General features: G+C 46.0%; 6 non-coding genes across 6 annotated transcripts; 4 read left to right on the top strand and 2 right to left on the bottom strand.

The window, feature by feature from the left end:
- The first annotated feature begins 758 nt into the window (after positions 1–758).
- On the top strand, positions 759–832 carry TRNAN-GUU (transfer RNA asparagine (anticodon GUU)). Its single transcript has one exon. It is a non-coding gene; the product is annotated as a tRNA-Asn (tRNA).
- Positions 833–1,068: 236 nt separating this feature from the next.
- TRNAW-CCA (transfer RNA tryptophan (anticodon CCA)) lies at positions 1,069–1,140 on the top strand. The gene has a single exon. It is a non-coding gene; the product is annotated as a tRNA-Trp (tRNA).
- A 71-nt stretch (positions 1,141–1,211) lies between these two features.
- Positions 1,212–1,282, bottom strand: TRNAG-GCC (transfer RNA glycine (anticodon GCC)). Its single transcript has one exon. It is a non-coding gene; the product is annotated as a tRNA-Gly (tRNA).
- A 15,580-nt stretch (positions 1,283–16,862) lies between these two features.
- On the top strand, positions 16,863–16,936 carry TRNAN-GUU (transfer RNA asparagine (anticodon GUU)). Its single transcript has one exon. It is a non-coding gene; the product is annotated as a tRNA-Asn (tRNA).
- Positions 16,937–17,172: 236 nt separating this feature from the next.
- On the top strand, positions 17,173–17,244 carry TRNAW-CCA (transfer RNA tryptophan (anticodon CCA)). Its single transcript has one exon. It is a non-coding gene; the product is annotated as a tRNA-Trp (tRNA).
- A 71-nt stretch (positions 17,245–17,315) lies between these two features.
- Positions 17,316–17,386, bottom strand: TRNAG-GCC (transfer RNA glycine (anticodon GCC)). The gene has a single exon. It is a non-coding gene; the product is annotated as a tRNA-Gly (tRNA).
- Positions 17,387–18,383: the final 997 nt, after the last annotated feature.

Raw genomic sequence — 18,383 nt, 5'->3', positions numbered from 1 at the left:
CTTTACGCGTCCCTAACGCCATCCCAACGCGCCCTGGTCGGGCACAGCCCTGGTCGGGCTTAGATCACTGGAGCCTCTGGAGATCAAGAACTCCGGAAGCCTAGGGTCAGGCCTATTGCAGAGGCATCTTGTGCCTGGCCATTCCGGGATTGTTGTGTTTCAGGGCCTAGCCATCAATACTCCTGGGATTTCTTTCCATGAGAACCCTCATGTCCCTGTCCTCCCACAAGCCCGAGCTTTTATGTAAAATAAAGTGTGCTCTGTGGGCCTTCCCCTATGTGCTCTCTGCCTAATCTCTTTCTCCCAAGCTGAGCTCTGCAGGTAAATGTATCTATCTGACTGAGGGGCTAGGGAGGGCCTTTCCCAGCAGTCTTACAAGCCAAGAGTTCAGAGAAAGCACCTGCTCTGGGAAGGAGACTCTGCTCACAGAGAAGACAAGTCCAACATAACACAGTGAAGATGGGATGGGCAAGACACACGCCTCACGGGCTGGTAGCACGCAAACAGAGGAGCAGGGAGCTACGCTAAGCAGGCAAAGAGAAAAGTCATGTATGAGTCTCATGCACTGTGACCGGTAGTAATACTGGCTCTAACACCATTAGACAGTAGTCTACACATCATAAATTACAACAGTAACAAGACACTAAGCAAATGACAAATGCTGTATGGCATAAAGACGCCTTATATAATAAAAGCTCCAGGCAGGCGCACACATGTCAAGACATATATTGAGTCTCAGGAAATGTATACAGTCAATAGTCTCTGTGGCGCAATCGGTTAGCGCGTTCGGCTGTTAACCGAAAGGTTGGTGGTTCAAGCCCACCCAGGGACGTAGCCTTTTGTCTGCATGAAACACAGATACGTACCTTTGCTCTTTCCTGCGTGCGATCCTTTCCCTGAATAGTTCAATCCTCAGCGTTCTCACTGCACCTGCAGTCAATTTCAATAATTAGGATAGAAAACAAAAGGCCAAGCCCTGTAATACAACCGTAGGCATATAAGCAGAGGAAAATAAGTCAAAAGGCCCACAGCATTTGATCATCTGGCATCGAAGGCTGCAAGTGTAAGGACCTCGTGGCGCAACGGTAGCGCGTCTGACTCCAGATCAGAAGGTTGCGTGTTCAAATCACGTCGGGGTCACTGCTTACCATTTTATTCCCCACTGAGTTCATATATATCATTTCGAAAACAAAGTCAAAAGAAAGCAACCTTGCATTGGCCGGGAATCGAACCCGGGCCTCCCGCGTGGCAGGCGAGAATTCTACCACTGAACCACCAATGCTTCACATGGTGTGTTCACAGCAAGAGCTCTGTCCAAGACAGTGGTCAGGTTCACACACTTAAATTGTACACATATGAACAAAGTGTGCGCAGCAGACATGATAACGCCAACGTTTCACATGATGATGGCAAGAATCAGATGCAGGAGACTATAAGTAATAATGTCTTTGCATTTGCTGAGGTCACTGGCTTGGTACTAGAGTTGTGGTTATCAGGGCATGATGGCAGGCTGCTCCTGACAGAAGTGGCTCACAGAATGCACCCGCCAGATCACCAGCACTATTGTGTTTGAGATCATGTCACTGAACTCTCCTCCTGGAAAATCCTTCCCACTGGCTTTGCCAGATTCTGTGTCCTCCCCAAAATGCTGGGGTGAAACGGGCAGAGTTCTGCGCCCTGCGCCCCTTTACGCGTCCCTAACGCCATCCCAACGCGCCCTGGTCGGGCACAGCCCTGGTCGGGCTTAGATCACTGGAGCCTCTGGAGATCAAGAACTCCGGAAGCCTAGGGTCAGGCCTATTGCAGAGGCATCTTGTGCCTGGCCATTCCGGGATTGTTGTGTTTCAGGGCCTAGCCATCAATACTCCTGGGATTTCTTTCCATGAGAACCCTCATGTCCCTGTCCTCCCACAAGCCCGAGCTTTTATGTAAAATAAAGTGTGCTCTGTGGGCCTTCCCCTATGTGCTCTTGCTAGAGCGCGCAGTTTTCCCCAGGTCACCCGGGATACCAATTCTCTAACACGCACTGGGCCCTTGGCGTGAAGAACACATTAATTTCGTTTGGGTGAAACTGGGTGAGGATTTCTCCTCCTGCACGCTGCTAGGAGTAATCAAGTTTGGATTTACCTCTGCTTACCATGCACCCGACTTACCACAGGCGCAATTCCTTGACGGACCTGGAGCTGTTAAAGAAAAGTAGACAGGCCTAACATCCAATACACCTTAAAATCCTTAAAATACTTTCCACAGTTTTGTAAAATGACCACAGACACCTGATTAAGTTCGAGTTTTTATATAAGATTTCAAAGTGAAGAAGCCAAAATAATAAGCGATACACAGAGTAATATATCAAACATCAAAATCAGTACCAAAAGGTAACTTTGCACAAAAAATATGACCATTTAGAATATATGGGAAACTACAGGGAGAAGTTTTTAGCACGTACTATTCACTGCAACGTTATACTAGAACATAGGAATGGGATGGGACTTAGAACATGTACTTAACCTAAGTGTTCAGAATATTCTTGCTAAGCTCACTGCAAACCACTAAAGGAAAGGGAAAAACGGGAACATGCTATGGTTTATAAAATCAATGAATTTCTAAAGGAGAGGGGGAGAGAAGGAACCAACTAAAATTCAGGCACATATAAGTTCAATGGCAATAAGGCAATAACACAGGTAAAAATGCTCTAACAGATCAGGCAAGAGAGAGAAAGAGAGAGAGAGAGAAAAAGAGATACGCAAACCCACAATCTATATTTACCTAATTCAGATTGAAGACCAACCCTGGCCACGGGTCAGTTGGGAAGACGGGGACAGGGACCCTCAGAAAAGGAATGCCAGACTGTGAGCAGGTACAGCTCACGGAGAATAAGGACAGGATACCCCTCAGGTTCGGATCAAGGACTGGGCCTCCCAGGGTACGACCAACACCCACAGCTTCGGACAGCAACGCCTGCGTTACCCCCTCCGGCAAGTAATCCGCCAGAAACCCTGATTGGATTTTCTAATTCCCCAGCAAAGTGCTTCGCCAGCACTTAGGATTTTCCACCCCTTGGGAGTTTGTGGAAAGTAAGGACAAAGTGCTCCGCAGCACTTTTCAGGTTGAACACCTATTGAGATCGTAGGGTCAGTGACAGGTCTGCTACTCGGACAAGTCGGACAATTTTCCTAAGCTAAACTAGGGTAGTTATACAGTTTGGGGACCCTTAGACCACCCATTAATGTTGCAAGTGACAGTTTCCCACATTGTGATTGGTCAGGAGAGGTGGTGCGGTCTTTACCACCTCCTAGAATTCAGTTTCACATGATTAAATATGCAATTTTGAATACCCGCCCCTCAGGTTCACGTTCCCATGCATAGAATACAGCAGTACAGGACAGTTTTCAATAGGTAGCAACAGTATTGCTTCTTTCAAGGTGAGACTCCGTATTCCCAGCGATGTTCCCAGGCGCATTGTGCTTCAGGAGCCAGCTGGCTAGGTTTAGCTTCTGCGCAGTTGGAACTTTCTCTGGTCAGGTGACGATGCCCAGCAGAGCTTCAAGTATGGCTCCGCTCATGAGTACCCAGCCCACAAAGACGCGGTACATGAAAAGTAAGCGAAAACAAATTAGAATCATACATAAAAATGATCGCACTGTATACCATGATAAAGGATAACCAACCCTTACTTTTATAATAACTATAGCATTAAGGATTAATGCGAAAGAGTAGATAGGCTAAAAGCTGCTGCAGTAAGCAGAGAGCGTGGTGAGAGACAAGCGGCCATATTTAGCATCAATGCGCATGAGCACAGAATCCCTCCAGAATGCGAGTGCGTCACATCACATGGGTATGACCGACGCATGCGCAGACTGAATTTGCGGCAAAGCAGCCATTTTCAGTGCAAGCTTCGTTAGTACGTGAAAAGACAAACAAGCAAGCATCCTAGGGACACCCGCGTGTAGGGGAAAACACTTTACAAATGACGAATAATGGTGTTAATATTATTATGTAATTCAGACAAGGGTTTTGCATACGAGCAAGGCGCTATACGTGCGAATCCTTGCTCCATCAATCCCCTCTTTGATGATATTTACTATCATCACTACATGAAGGAAACAGATGCCAACTTTTCTCATTCATTCATATCGTCCATTTCGATTTCAACAAACTTATTGTTTAGTTTTCTTTCAGCTTCCCTATGAGAGTGGTGATTTTTCGCCTTTTTATAAATTGCACTCTTCAGCTCTTCTAATTCTAGCTCATCAATGTTTCTTTTCACCCCCCTCGGATTTACTGTATACTTCTTTTTACACTTCTGACATTTGCAGCAGATAAAAATGATCAATACAATCACACCTATTATGACTATTGGCATCAGTATTTTCCACAAAATATTTCTACCTAGATTAGTAAACCAACTACCTATAGAGGAGAGACCTCCAGTCAGTCTCGTCCAGGCACTGTCAACCTCTAATGGTTTGAGTTCCTTTTCCAAATTAGTTATGTTCTTCACATATTGTTTTAATTCGATACTCTTATCAGGAATGTAGGTGCAACAATGTTGCGCTCTCAGCATTCTACAGACTCCGCCCTCTTTTGCTAATAGGGTGTCAAGGGCAAGACGGTTTTGTAAAACCATTGATCTGATCGCAACCATTTCAGTATTGACCAGCAGGAAACCAGCAGCAGTGTCCGTTGATAACCGGTCCACCACTGTAGACAATTTGCAGATTCTATGGGTGTTCAGAACTACCCCCATTCCAGGTATCAGTGCACTAAAAATATCACCTACAATTTCGCCTACACTTTCGCGTCTACTACGCACTAAGCCATTAGTTTCATCATCGCTTCCAGCTGCATTGCTCACATGGTATATTTTCGGGAAAACAATGCCAAAGTAGCAGCTTCCATACCAGTGATCTGGCAATTTGAAATAAGCCTTGTTCCCACATATATAATATATTCCGGGAAACACAGGTTCTGACCCATTTTTGAAACCCCAACCTCCGATTACCTTATAATTATGTTCACACTCGCTGGAACCGATGAATACATTGTTATAGTACTCTGTCTTTTCCCTATGGATACAAAGTTTCCCTTTTCCTTCAAAATCCAGCAACAAGGCAGGACTGGCTTCGCCTTCTGAGGTGTTATCCATGTGCTCAGCCCACCTAGGAACTCTTTCCTTCTCGTTATTTGCCTTCTTCTGAAACTTTTCTCTCCTTCTATCTGCCATCTTTATAAACATCTTTTCCTGCTCTTGCAGAGAACAGGTCAGATTGTCTTCTCTTGCTTGATCTAAGTCTATGTTACCTATAGTCAGGAAATATTCTCCCATATAGCGGGTCACGTCACTTGTAGTATGTACACGGTTCAAATGTCTTCTAATGGGAAGTTCAGAAAATACTACGTCCTCATTTGAATAATAGTACTGCAAGGAGCTTCTATAGAACAAGCTAGCTAATATACTACAGGATATTCCATAGGACAAAGGTAGATGGTGGTATGTCACGCCTTCAGCCACTGAAGTTGGCAGCTTCATGCAGACATAACAGTCCTCTATTTCCATAGCTTCTACATAATGCACTAACAAGTTAGCAAAAACATTTAAGTGCGTCCTGTTCTTCATTTTGTGAAAGTGTAGTCCATCCTCATCTGGTGCTTCTAAATCAGGTCGTGTGTGTGTCAGTCCTACTCTTTTGTCGCGTCTTTCTAGTCTTCGTGGTGTTTCTGCAGTCGGTACAACTCCTACATCTACTACTTCGGGTTCAGTAGGGGACAAGTTAGGATTCTTACTTATCATAAAAGGTAGAAAAACTGTTAGTCCTATCCACATTACTATTAGCATAGCTACACTACACAAGCATATCTTACAACAGGTTTTGAGACACCCACAGCGGGATCTCCCAGAGACACTCGGATCAGACATTTTAGCTTACAGGTGGCCTTTGCTACCCCTCTTCGTTTCTTTGCACCAAAGGCTCACTTCAGGGCTCACTTAAGGAGGGTCTTCGTCCGAACTCCGATCAGCAATGGACTCGATGTCACTGTTGCCACTGTGGTGAGGCTCGTCAATTTCTTCCAACACAAAGTACGTCCACTCAGGGCTCCGATACAGTCGGTTCTGTTTCTTTATTCTGTCGCTCTTTCTCAGCGATTTGCCTTGGGCTGCATTCCTTTCACTTAAAGCCCTTTTTCGGTCTTTATCGTTTTCTTCGACTGTCTTTAGTCTGAGCCTTAGTCTCTTGACGTATCGAGGTGTACTTCTTCCTCCGTGCCTCCCAGTGGTTGAGGAGACTTCTCCTTCCTCGTGCACTCTTTTCACTTTTTGTTGTGGCACTTCTGATTCCCTGCCTGTCTGACTAGTTCCAGGTCTTTCATCTATCTCTTCTGCCTGGTCGCTAATCTGTCCCTGCTCAGATTCAAATCGCACTTTCTTTTTATTTCTGGTTACTGTTGTTTTCGTTGTCTGAGCACTTTGATCTAGTTCTATCTGCTCCTGTTCATGCTCTTCGATCTCTTCGTTTTCTTCTGCATGAACGTCAGCCCTAATTTCTAACTGTCCCTTTCTCGGCTCCGGAGTTCCAGGAGGAGTCTCGAGATCTTGATCTGACCCTACTTGGCCTATGTCCTGATCAGGTGTGTTGTGGCTTTCGTTGACCTGACCTGCTCCTTCTAATTCTGACTCACCTGGACTATCCCACTCACTGTCTAAGTAGGAATATTTCCTTGTTCGTATTGGATCATGAACTGGTTCGTCGGCGGGATACCATTCAACGTCTTGACTTGTGCTCGGCAGTTCGATGTCAGCTAGCTCCGGACTCTCTTCCTCGGAGGTCTCTTGAGCTGTGCTGCCTTCAGCTCCAGTCGCGTTTTCTCCAGATACCCGCTTTGTGTGGCTGGCGTGGATCCACTTCGGTACACCAGCGCACTTCACAGCAGTGGTAGTGACGAGGATCACTTGTCGTCGCTTTCCCCACCTTGGCTTCAAGCAGCTGCTCCGGGTGTGTTTCTTCAACACCACCCAGTCTCCTGGCTGCAGGTTGTGTGCTGGAGTCTTTGGCCACTCGTCTTCAGTCTCTCCAATCTGCTGAGAGAGAGAACGCACTTGGTCACCCAGCTGCTTGCAGTATTCTAGCACCATATCATCAGAAATGCTTAGCAGTTTGTTTCCGGGTACCCATGCCTGGCGCATCACTCTTCCCATCAACACTTCATGGGGACTCAGGCCAGTCTTTCGATTCGGGATACTTCTCAGACTCATCAGCACCAGGGGTAAAGCTTCTATCCAGTTCATTTTTGTGGAATCACACATTTTCCCCAGTCTGGACTTCAGAGTGCCATTTATTTGTTCCACTACCCCAGAAGCCTCTGGGTGGTAGGCACAGTGCAGTCTTTGCTTCATTTTGAATGCTCTACAGAGTTCCAATAGGACATCGTTGGCAAAATGCCCACCTTGGTCCGTTTCGATCGTCTCTGGGATCCCATACCTAGGTATCAACTCCCTGAGCAATAGTTTGGCTGTGGTTATAGCGTCATTTTTCTTAGCTGGATATGCTTCCACCCACCTAGAGAATAGACAAACTATGACTAAAACATATCTATATCCGTTGCATCTGGGCATGGTTATGAAGTCTGCCTGTATTCTCACGAAGGGACCTACTGCCTTTCCAATATTACTCTGTTTCACTACAGTCTTCTTTCCTGCATTGAATTGCTGACACACTAGGCACCTCTGGCAAAGCCTGTCCGCCTGGTCCCTGAACTTTGGATTGCAGAACACTTGTTCAAACACCCGACACATCGCATCTCTTCCCATATGTGTTGGCTCATGTATCATTCTGACCATGGGGTCGATCAAGCTATCAGGCAGTACAGGCACCCCCTCCGGATTTACCACCACACCATCTTCTCGCAACTCGCACTCCTTTGCGGCCCACCTGCCTTTTTCTTGCCTGTCTGTGGCTTGTTGTATCTCTCTTAATTCTTCCCACGTTGACACATTATCAAACAACATAAGTTGGCAGCTGGTTCCATCCCACCGGGCAATTTGTAGGGACATCTGGTGTCGGGCACAAAACTGTGCAATTTGGTCAGCGTACCTATTACCGGCAGTCACATCATCATTTCCAGATCTGTGAGCCGCACACTTGACCACAGCCAATTCTTTGGGTAATTGGATGGCTTCCAGTAAGTTATGCACTACTTTCCCATTTCGGATAGGTGTGCCAGAGGAAGTCATGAATTCTCTTTGCAACCACAATTGGCCGAAGTCATGAACAACCCCGAAACAGTACTGACTGTCTGTGTAAACAGTAATTCTTTTGCTTTTTCCCCTCTTGCATGCTCGGGTTAACGCTATAAGCTCCGCCACTTGTGCAGATTTCACCTCGCGCATGTAAGATGCCTCGACGACTCCTGTCAGAGTAACCACAGCATAGGCAGCACTCAGACTCCCACTCTCATGTCTCAAACACGAGCCATCCACAAACATTGTTTTATCCCCGTCCCGTAGTGCTATTTCACGAATGTCAGGACGGGGCTTGGTGCTATATTCAGTCAGATCGATGCAATTATGTTCCCCACCCTCATCCGATTCTGCATCCAGAGGGACAGGTAACAGTGTCGCAGGATTTAGGACATTGCACCGGGAGATAGTTACATTTTCAGCACCAATCAAAATTCTCTCATACTTAGTCAGCCGACTAGGTGTGAGGTACTGGGTCCTAGTTCTAGTCAGTAGGATGACAACAGAATGAGGAACATAGACAGTGAAGGGATGTCCCATGACAATGCCCTCACTCTGTTCCAGGCTGACGCAAGTAGCAGCAACGGCTTTTAAGCAGCCAGGCAATCCAGCGGCCACTGGATCTAGGGTGGCTGAAAAGTAGGCTACTGGTCTCCTGACTGATCCGTGCTCCTGAGTCAGGACTGAAAGAGCACAATTCTCTCTTGTGTCACAGAACAGTTCAAAGGGTTTATTGTACTCAGGCATACCCAATGCAGGTGCGGTACACAGACAGTTTCTCAGAGTTACCCAAGCATTCATGCTCTCACTGTCCCAACCAATGGACGGGATCTTCCACTCCTTTCTTTGTCATATTTATCAGGGGTCGGGCTAGAGCCGCAAATCCTGCAATCCATTGCCTGCAGTAACCCACAACTCCCAAGAACATTCTCACCTCTTTCTGGGTCGTGGGCAGTTCCATTGCTCTAATTATTTTGATCCTTTCGGCAGTGACCTTCCTGATTCCCTTTTCTATCTGGTGCCCCAGATATTTTACTGAGTTTTTACAGAATTGTAATTTGTCAGGCGACACTTTATGTCCTCCTTTTCCTAGGTGATTCAGCAAGGCAATTGTGTCAGTGACACAGTCGGACTGGGTTTTAGATGCCACTAACAGGTCATCTATGTACTGCACCAAAACAGACTCTCTCGGCAGCACTAGGGATTCAAGGCACTTTTTCAGTATCTGGTTGAAAATCGATGGACTTTCAGTGTACCCTTGAGGGACACGATTCCAGACATAGATACGACTGTCGAATTCAAAACTGAAAAGGAACTTGCTTTCTGGATGCAATGGGATGGAAAAGAATGCGTGGCACAGATCGATGACAGTGAACCATTCTGCGTTCCAAGGAATCTGGTAGAGTATCACTGCAGGGTTGGGTACAATAGGACAGCAAGGCACAACAATTTGGTTTACCTTGCGCAAATCTTGCACCACCCGGTACTTCCCACTAGGCTTTTTGATCCCAATGATAGGCGAATTACAGGGGCTGCTCAGCACTTCCTCTATTATTTCTGCTTCTAGCAGCCTCGTGATTTCAGTCGCTACTCCTGCCTTCACTTCTGCACTCATTTTGTACTGCCTGGTTTTGGGGTATACAGCATTTGTTTTTATTGTTACTTTAACCGGGTCCACATTTGCCATCAGGCCTACATCTTTTCCTGTGAAATCCCACACTTCGGGTACTACCCTTAGCTGGAGTTCCTCAGGTAAGTCCTCAATTGTCAAAGGCTTAATGTCAGCATCTTGTCTGACTAACATCAGTTTGTACAGGCCATCTTCATCGGGGGTCTGAATTTCGACGCCATTTGGTGTGCAATAAATGGTACAACGCATCTTGCACAACAAATCACGTCCTAGTAGATTTACAGGACTGGAATCACAGACCACAAATCTGTGCATTTCCTTGAAATTTCCTATAGAAATCTCCATGGGTTCAGTTACAGGGGTACTTATTATCTGATTTGATACGCCCACTACTTGGATCGCTTCTCCCGAGAGGGGTAGGTTAGGAACATCCACTGTTCTTACAGTGGATCTGGTAGCACCAGTGTCCAACAGAAAGGTGACGTCTTTGCCTTCAACCTTTCCTTCAATGTATGGTCCAGTCTGGTCTACCGGTAAGGAGGCGCCAAGTACGCACTCCTCATCCTCCCCTCTCAGGCCCCGTCAATCTTGATCTTCACAAAGGAAGGTATCACTTAGCAGGTACTGTGGAATGACTGCATTTCTTTCACTCTCAACCTCCCATACTTCCGCCCTCTCATTCTGCTGACCCTGATTCTTAAAATTCTGTCTAGGAGCGCGAGGTACTGGAGGTAATTTTACCTGTTGCTGGGTTTTCCTTGTCCCCTCTTTCGGTACCTGTGGATTTAAACCATTTATAGGAGCATTACCGGCCTGTAGGTGTGGACACTCGTCTCTCCAATGCCCCATCTGGCCGCACCCATGGCACGGAAACTTTTTCATGGCCTCCTCACGACTCATTTTAGGTCTGGGCTTTCCTCCCCCCCCAGAATTGGTATTCGGAACATTATTATCAGAAGTCATTTTACTTAACTGTTTTTCTTGCTGTTCAGCTAATTTTACCTGTGCCCACATCACCTTTTCCTTGAGGGCTTTCTTTTTATTTTCAATTTCATCTTCGCAGTATTTTGCATATTTCAGGACATCATCTATGGGCTTTCCCTGCCAACTGATTTTGTTATCTCGAATCCATTGTGATATTTCAGGCCTTAATCCTAGCACAAATCTGTAACTGAAATGGGTCATGTCTTTCATGTCCACATTATCAATACCACTGTAAGTTTTGAATACCTGTAGTAACCTTTCGTAAAATGAATGAACTGTCTCATCACGTTCTTGGGTTGTTCTATCTATTCGGGTCCAATCTGTCTCTTTGGCTGGCACCTTTTTCTTAAGATACTGTATGACCTGGTCATATTTCCTCATAACATCCGCTGAAGGGGCTCCCGTCCTCTCATCTCTGGGATATTCATCATTAGGCCAATCAATCTCTATTTTACATTCCGTCCACAGATCTACAGGGACCACAATATCGAAAAACCCATCCAGGTCTTTCAGCAGGCATTTCTGAACTTTTATGAAACGCTCTACCTGTCGGTACCAGTCAACTGGTTTCTCGCGTAATTTCGGGAAGTCATTTGTAAATGACACAATGTCTTGCCTGGACCAAGGGACATGGACGTACTTCCCTCCCGGGACCTCTCTCATGGGACACAATTTTTCTGTTGGGGTTACTTCCTTTAATACGAATTCTGAAGTTACTGACCCGGCCCTGCTGCCTTCCTTCTTCTTTGCCCACCTTGTTCTCCACTTCCCCACTTCGCCCCATTTCTGCAGGAGTTTCAACAATTCTTTTACTTGGATCTGTTTCCCCATCACATTCAGGCTTTCTAAGTCCTTGTCTGAAAAGTCCACTCTGTAGGGTTTCTGAAGGATTTTGGAGCGACTAACATCAACTCCCATTTCTGTGGCGGCATCCATTATCTTTTCGTGGAGCACCCTAGCACTCCGGGTAAGATTTTTACTGATGAATAGTAACTCTTCTTCATTATACGAGCTCAGGCGCTCAACTCCCACGTTCCCAGCCATCATTTCTTCTATTTCTATTCTTAATTTATATATTTCCAATGTTTTAGGTTGAGAAGTGGTCTCTTTCTCTATCTCCTTTGTCCACCTGTCTAATTCTTCAGGGGAAACTAAAGAGGCGTTCCTGATTCCAGATGCACTTTCAATCACCACTTCCTTTTGTCTAGGCTGACTTCTTGCCCCTACTATACTGGCCCTCGGCTCCCTTATGGGCAAATCCATCAAACTTCCAGATTCACACTCGCTTTCCTGATCCTCATCTATGAACACTTCTTTCCTCGGGGTCTGGAAGCTAGTAGTAGGCAGCATTGGGGTGATGACAGGAGGAAGGGGACTAATCAAGTCATTTTTATACATTGGGATAGCAGGACCAATAGTTACCGGAATGGTCAAGGCCTCAGGATGGGGATGCATCTGTGCAATGGTTCTGGCTAAGTCCTCTCGCTGTCTAGTCAGGACTTCTCTCTCCTTTTCCTGCAACCCCCTTTCAGCAGTATTGCCATGTAATACCTGGGGTACTAAGGATGGATAAATACTCGGGGCAGTCGGGGTAACCAATCGAGGGGGACTTTCCCCGAATGGTTGATAATTCGGGATTGTGGACTTAGGTCTGCAAAACTCATCCCTTCCACTATGCTTACTGCTTGTAGCTGTCCTGTCTGTATCACTTTCCCTCCCACTCCGGGGGTAATTGGTAACAGAACTTTGGGAATGCACCGAATCTGATTCCGCTACATAGGGAGGTGGATCCTTCATTAACAAGTCTTCCAGGTGTTCATCTTCTACATCCCCCATAGGTGCTAGGTGATGGGTTTTTGCTTTACATTTTCCTCTTTTCTCCTCTAATACTCCCATCATGGGGAACAGCCCTTCAGTTAACATAGACTGCCTCCACTGTTTCATTTTCTGCTCTTTGGTTGGCGTTGGAAGTCTGGGATACCACCTACTCACTCCCTTATCCATTCGTGGTTTATCTCGCTCTGCAGCCTCAATCTCCCATTCCTCCAAAGCTTCGTACTGGGTCAACCTAGGTCTAGGGTGTAATTCATTCATGCGGGTCCTTAAGTTAAACAGGATCCGACCATTAAATGTACCTTCAACAGGGAATGCCAGGACTCCGTCATCTACAGTATACTTTGCCCAATTTTCTAGCCAGAGACAAGTGTGATACCCTTTATCAAACATCATAAAAGAGGCAGGGGTATTTGGCGGGGGAATGAGTACGCCTTCTCTCGTTCTAATGGGTTTGTCAGTTTTGAAAAAGTTCTTCACTTTATCCGAAAATGACAATTTTCTCTTTATTCCATACATCATGTGCGGTCTACCTCGTATAAGCTGATCCTTATGAAATCCTAGGTACTTTGGATTCGGTATGAAGTCTGGATACCACATACAACTCTCCAGACTCGCTTCTAACTCGGCTTGATTAATTTTGTTTACTTTCGTGCTTCCAATGCTAGCGCGACTTTTATTTCGCGCCACCCAATCAGGTCAGAGAATACAACTACGGTCAACCAATGGGTGCGCGGCCTTTTCGCAAGACAGAGTCTCCCGTTTCGGCACTCACCCCTCCTTCACAAATTCAGCTCCGCTACACGCCCGCTGTCCTGACCAATACCAGCGCGGCACGGAGTGACGTCAGAGCAGCTCTCCGACTGACTCCCGCCTTCACAAGGTAACGGAAACTTTTTACTCTCTCTAAAGTGCGAGTGCAGGTCTTAGTTAACAATACACAACGTTTGCCACTATGTCTGAGTGTTCTAAAGAGAGAAAAGACTTTTCTTTCGCTACTAGTAAACCACTTCTGTCTACTTTTCATTCACTCTGGATAGACTTCTTTGCCTGTCCCTACACACTAGTAACATAGAACCCGTTATTCTTCTGACTCATCCACCTTGATCGGGGATATGTACTGAGCCAGGATTTCACCAGCGAACTATTTTACTTACCAGACAAGCCTCGGAGACCCTATTACTCCTCCCGTATGCGACCCTTACTAGGTGATATCGCAATGAAAGTTTTATAATGGACTCGTAGCTATCATTCACTCCAGAAACAAAGGTCCTAATTAGTGCTTCCAGTTATCCTTAACCCTGCACTAATATCTCAAACCTAGTGACTTCAACAGCTAACCGGATTCTACTCACCGTTAGCTAAAATACTTCCCCGGGGATTCAGACTACACTGAACATTTACAAACAATTCTGGGTTAATTCAACATGCAGTATTTATAACAGCATTGCAAATTCATGAATATTTACATATAAAAACACATTTCAAAAATATTGTAAAAATACAGTAACAATCAGCATACAGTAACAATCAGCAGCACGTTTTTGTATTCACGGCTATCCTGCCTACCTAATCCAACTAGTCCAAACCATCCTCTGCTAGCCAGAAATTACTGCTAGAGCGCGCAGTTTTCCCCAGGTCACCCGGGATACCAATTCTCTAACACGCACTGGGCCCTTGGCGTGAAGAACACATTAATTTCGTTTGGGTGAAACTGGGTGAGGATTTCTCCTCCTGCACGCTGCTAGGAGTAATCAAGTTTGGATTTACCTCTGCTTACCATGCACCCGACTTACCACAGGCGCAATTCCTTGACGGACCTGGAGCTGTTAAAGAAAAGTAGACAGGCCTAACATCCAATACACCTTAAAATCCTTAAAATACTTTCCACAGTTTTGTAAAATGACCACAGACACCTGATTAAGTTCGAGTTTTTATATAAGATTTCAAAGTGAAGAAGCCAAAATAATAAGCGATACACAGAGTAATATATCAAACATCAAAATCAGTACCAAAAGGTAACTTTGCACAAAAAATATGACCATTTAGAATATATGGGAAATTACAGGGAGAAGTTTTTAGCACGTACTATTCACTGCAACGTTATACTAGAACATAGGAATGGGATGGGACTTAGAACATGTACTTAACCTAAGTGTTCAGAATATTCTTGCTAAGCTCACTGCAAACCACTAAAGGAAAGGGAAAAACGGGAACATGCTATGGTTTATAAAATCAATGAATTTCTAAAGGAGAGGGGGAGAGAAGGAACCAACTAAAATTCAGGCACATATAAGTTCAATGGCAATAAGGCAATAACACAGGTAAAAATGCTCTAACAGATCAGGCAAGAGAGAGAAAGAGAGAGAGAGAGAAAAAGAGATACGCAAACCCACAATCTATATTTACCTAATTCAGATTGAAGACCAACCCTGGCCACGGGTCAGTTGGGAAGACGGGGACAGGGACCCTCAGAAAAGGAATGCCAGACTGTGAGCAGGTACAGCTCACGGAGAATAAGGACAGGATACCCCTCAGGTTCGGATCAAGGACTGGGCCTCCCAGGGTACGACCAACACCCACAGCTTCGGACAGCAACGCCTGCGTTACCCCCTCCTGCAAGTAATCCGCCAGAAACCCTGATTGGATTTTCTAATTCCCCAGCAAAGTGCTTCGCCAGCACTTAGGATTTTCCACCCCTTGGGAGTTTGTGGAAAGTAAGGACAAAGTGCTCCGCAGCACTTTTCAGGTTGAACACCTATTGAGATCGTAGGGTCAGTGACAGGTCTGCTACTCGGACAAGTCGGACAATTTTCCTAAGCTAAACTAGGGTAGTTATACAGTTTGGGGACCCTTAGACCACCCATTAATGTTGCAAGTGGCAGTTTCCCACATTGTGATTGGTCAGGAGAGGTGGTGCGGTCTTTACCACCTCCTAGAATTCAGTTTCACATGATTAAATATGCAATTTTGAATACCCGCCCCTCAGGTTCACGTTCCCATGCATAGAATACAGCAGTACAGGACAGTTTTCAATAGGTAGCAACAGTATTGCTTCTTTCAAGGTGAGACTCCGTATTCCCAGCGATGTTCCCAGGCGCATTGTGCTTCAGGAGCCAGCTGGCTAGGTTTAGCTTCTGCGCAGTTGGAACTTTCTCTGGTCAGGTGACGATGCCCAGCAGAGCTTCAAGTATGGCTCCGCTCATGAGTACCCAGCCCACAAAGACGCGGTACATGAAAAGTAAGCGAAAACAAATTAGAATCATACATAAAAATGATCGCACTGTATACCATGATAAAGGATAACCAACCCTTACTTTTATAATAACTATAGCATTAAGGATTAATGCGAAAGAGCAGATAGGCTAAAAGCTGCTGCAGTAAGCAGAGAGCGTGGTGAGAGACAAGCGGCCATATTTAGCATCAATGCGCATGAGCACAGAATCCCTCCAGAATGCGAGTGCGTCACATCACATGGGTATGACCGACGCATGCGCAGACTGAATTTGCGGCAAAGCAGCCATTTTCAGTGCAAGCTTCGTTAGTACGTGAAAAGACAAACAAGCAAGCATCCTAGGGACACCCGCGTGTAGGGGAAAACACTTTACAAATGACGAATAATGGTGTTAATATTATTATGTAATTCAGACAAGGGTTTTGCATACGAGCAAGGCGCTATACGTGCGAATCCTTGCTCCATCACTCTCTGCCTAATCTCTTTCTCCCAAGCTGAGCTCTGCAGGTAAATGTATCTATCTGACTGAGGGGCTAGGGAGGGCCTTTCCCAGCAGTCTTACAAGCCAAGAGTTCAGAGAAAGCACCTGCTCTGGGAAGGAGACTCTGCTCACAGAGAAGACAAGTCCAACATAACACAGTGAAGATGGGATGGGCAAGACACACGCCTCACGGGCTGGTAGCACGCAAACAGAGGAGCAGGGAGCTACGCTAAGCAGGCAAAGAGAAAAGTCATGTATGAGTCTCATGCACTGTGACCGGTAGTAATACTGGCTCTAACACCATTAGACAGTAGTCTACACATCATAAATTACAACAGTAACAAGACACTAAGCAAATGACAAATGCTGTATGGCATAAAGACGCCTTATATAATAAAAGCTCCAGGCAGGCGCACACATGTCAAGACATATATTGAGTCTCAGGAAATGTATACAGTCAATAGTCTCTGTGGCGCAATCGGTTAGCGCGTTCGGCTGTTAACCGAAAGGTTGGTGGTTCAAGCCCACCCAGGGACGTAGCCTTTTGTCTGCATGAAACACAGATACGTACCTTTGCTCTTTCCTGCGTGCGATCCTTTCCCTGAATAGTTCAATCCTCAGCGTTCTCACTGCACCTGCAGTCAATTTCAATAATTAGGATAGAAAACAAAAGGCCAAGCCCTGTAATACAACCGTAGGCATATAAGCAGAGGAAAATAAGTCAAAAGGCCCACAGCATTTGATCATCTGGCATCGAAGGCTGCAAGTGTAAGGACCTCGTGGCGCAACGGTAGCGCGTCTGACTCCAGATCAGAAGGTTGCGTGTTCAAATCACGTCGGGGTCACTGCTTACCATTTTATTCCCCACTGAGTTCATATATATCATTTCGAAAACAAAGTCAAAAGAAAGCAACCTTGCATTGGCCGGGAATCGAACCCGGGCCTCCCGCGTGGCAGGCGAGAATTCTACCACTGAACCACCAATGCTTCACATGGTGTGTTCACAGCAAGAGCTCTGTCCAAGACAGTGGTCAGGTTCACACACTTAAATTGTACACATATGAACAAAGTGTGCGCAGCAGACATGATAACGCCAACGTTTCACATGATGATGGCAAGAATCAGATGCAGGAGACTATAAGTAATAATGTCTTTGCATTTGCTGAGGTCACTGGCTTGGTACTAGAGTTGTGGTTATCAGGGCATGATGGCAGGCTGCTCCTGACAGAAGTGGCTCACAGAATGCACCCGCCAGATCACCAGCACTATTGTGTTTCAGATCATGTCACTGAACTCTCCTCCTGGAAAATCCTTCCCACTGGCTTTGCCAGATTCTGTGTCCTCCCCAAAATGCTGGGGTGAAACGGGCAGAGTTCCGCGCCCTGCGCCCCTTTACGCGTCCCTAATGCCATCCCAACGCGCCCTGGTCGGGCTTAGATCACTGGAGCCTCTGGAGATCAAGAACTCCGGAAGCCTAGGGTCAGGCCTATTGCAGAGGCATCTTGTGCCTGGCCATTCCGGGATTGTTGTGTTTCAGGGCCTAGCCATCAATACTCCTGGGATTTCTTTCCAGGAGAACCCTCATGTCCCTGTCCTCCCACAAGCCCGAGCTTTTATGTAAAATAAAGTGTGCTCTGTGGGCCTTCCCCTATGTGCTCTCTGCCTAATCTCTTTCTCCCAAGCTGAGCTCTGCAGGTAAATGTATCTATCTGACTGAGGGGCTAGGGAGGGCCTTTCCCAGCAGTCTTACAAGCCAAGAGTTCAGAGAAAGCACCTGCTCTGGGAAGGAGACTCTGCTCACAGAGAAGACAAGTCCAACATAACACAGTGAAGATGGGATGGGCAAGACACACGCCTCACGGGCTGGTAGCACGCAAACAGAGGAGCAGGGAGCTACGCTAAGCAGGCAAAGAGAAAAGTCATGTATGAGTCTCATGCACTGTGACCGGTAGTAATACTGGCTCTAACACCATTAGACAGTAGT

The sequence above is a fragment of the Lissotriton vulgaris genome, chromosome 1_1 (genome assembly GCF_964263255.1).
Source record: "Lissotriton vulgaris chromosome 1_1, aLisVul1.2, whole genome shotgun sequence".
Taxonomy (NCBI): domain Eukaryota; kingdom Metazoa; phylum Chordata; class Amphibia; order Caudata; family Salamandridae; genus Lissotriton; species Lissotriton vulgaris.
Note: the sequence above shows the minus strand (reverse complement) of the source record. Positions and strands in the feature narration are given on the sequence as shown.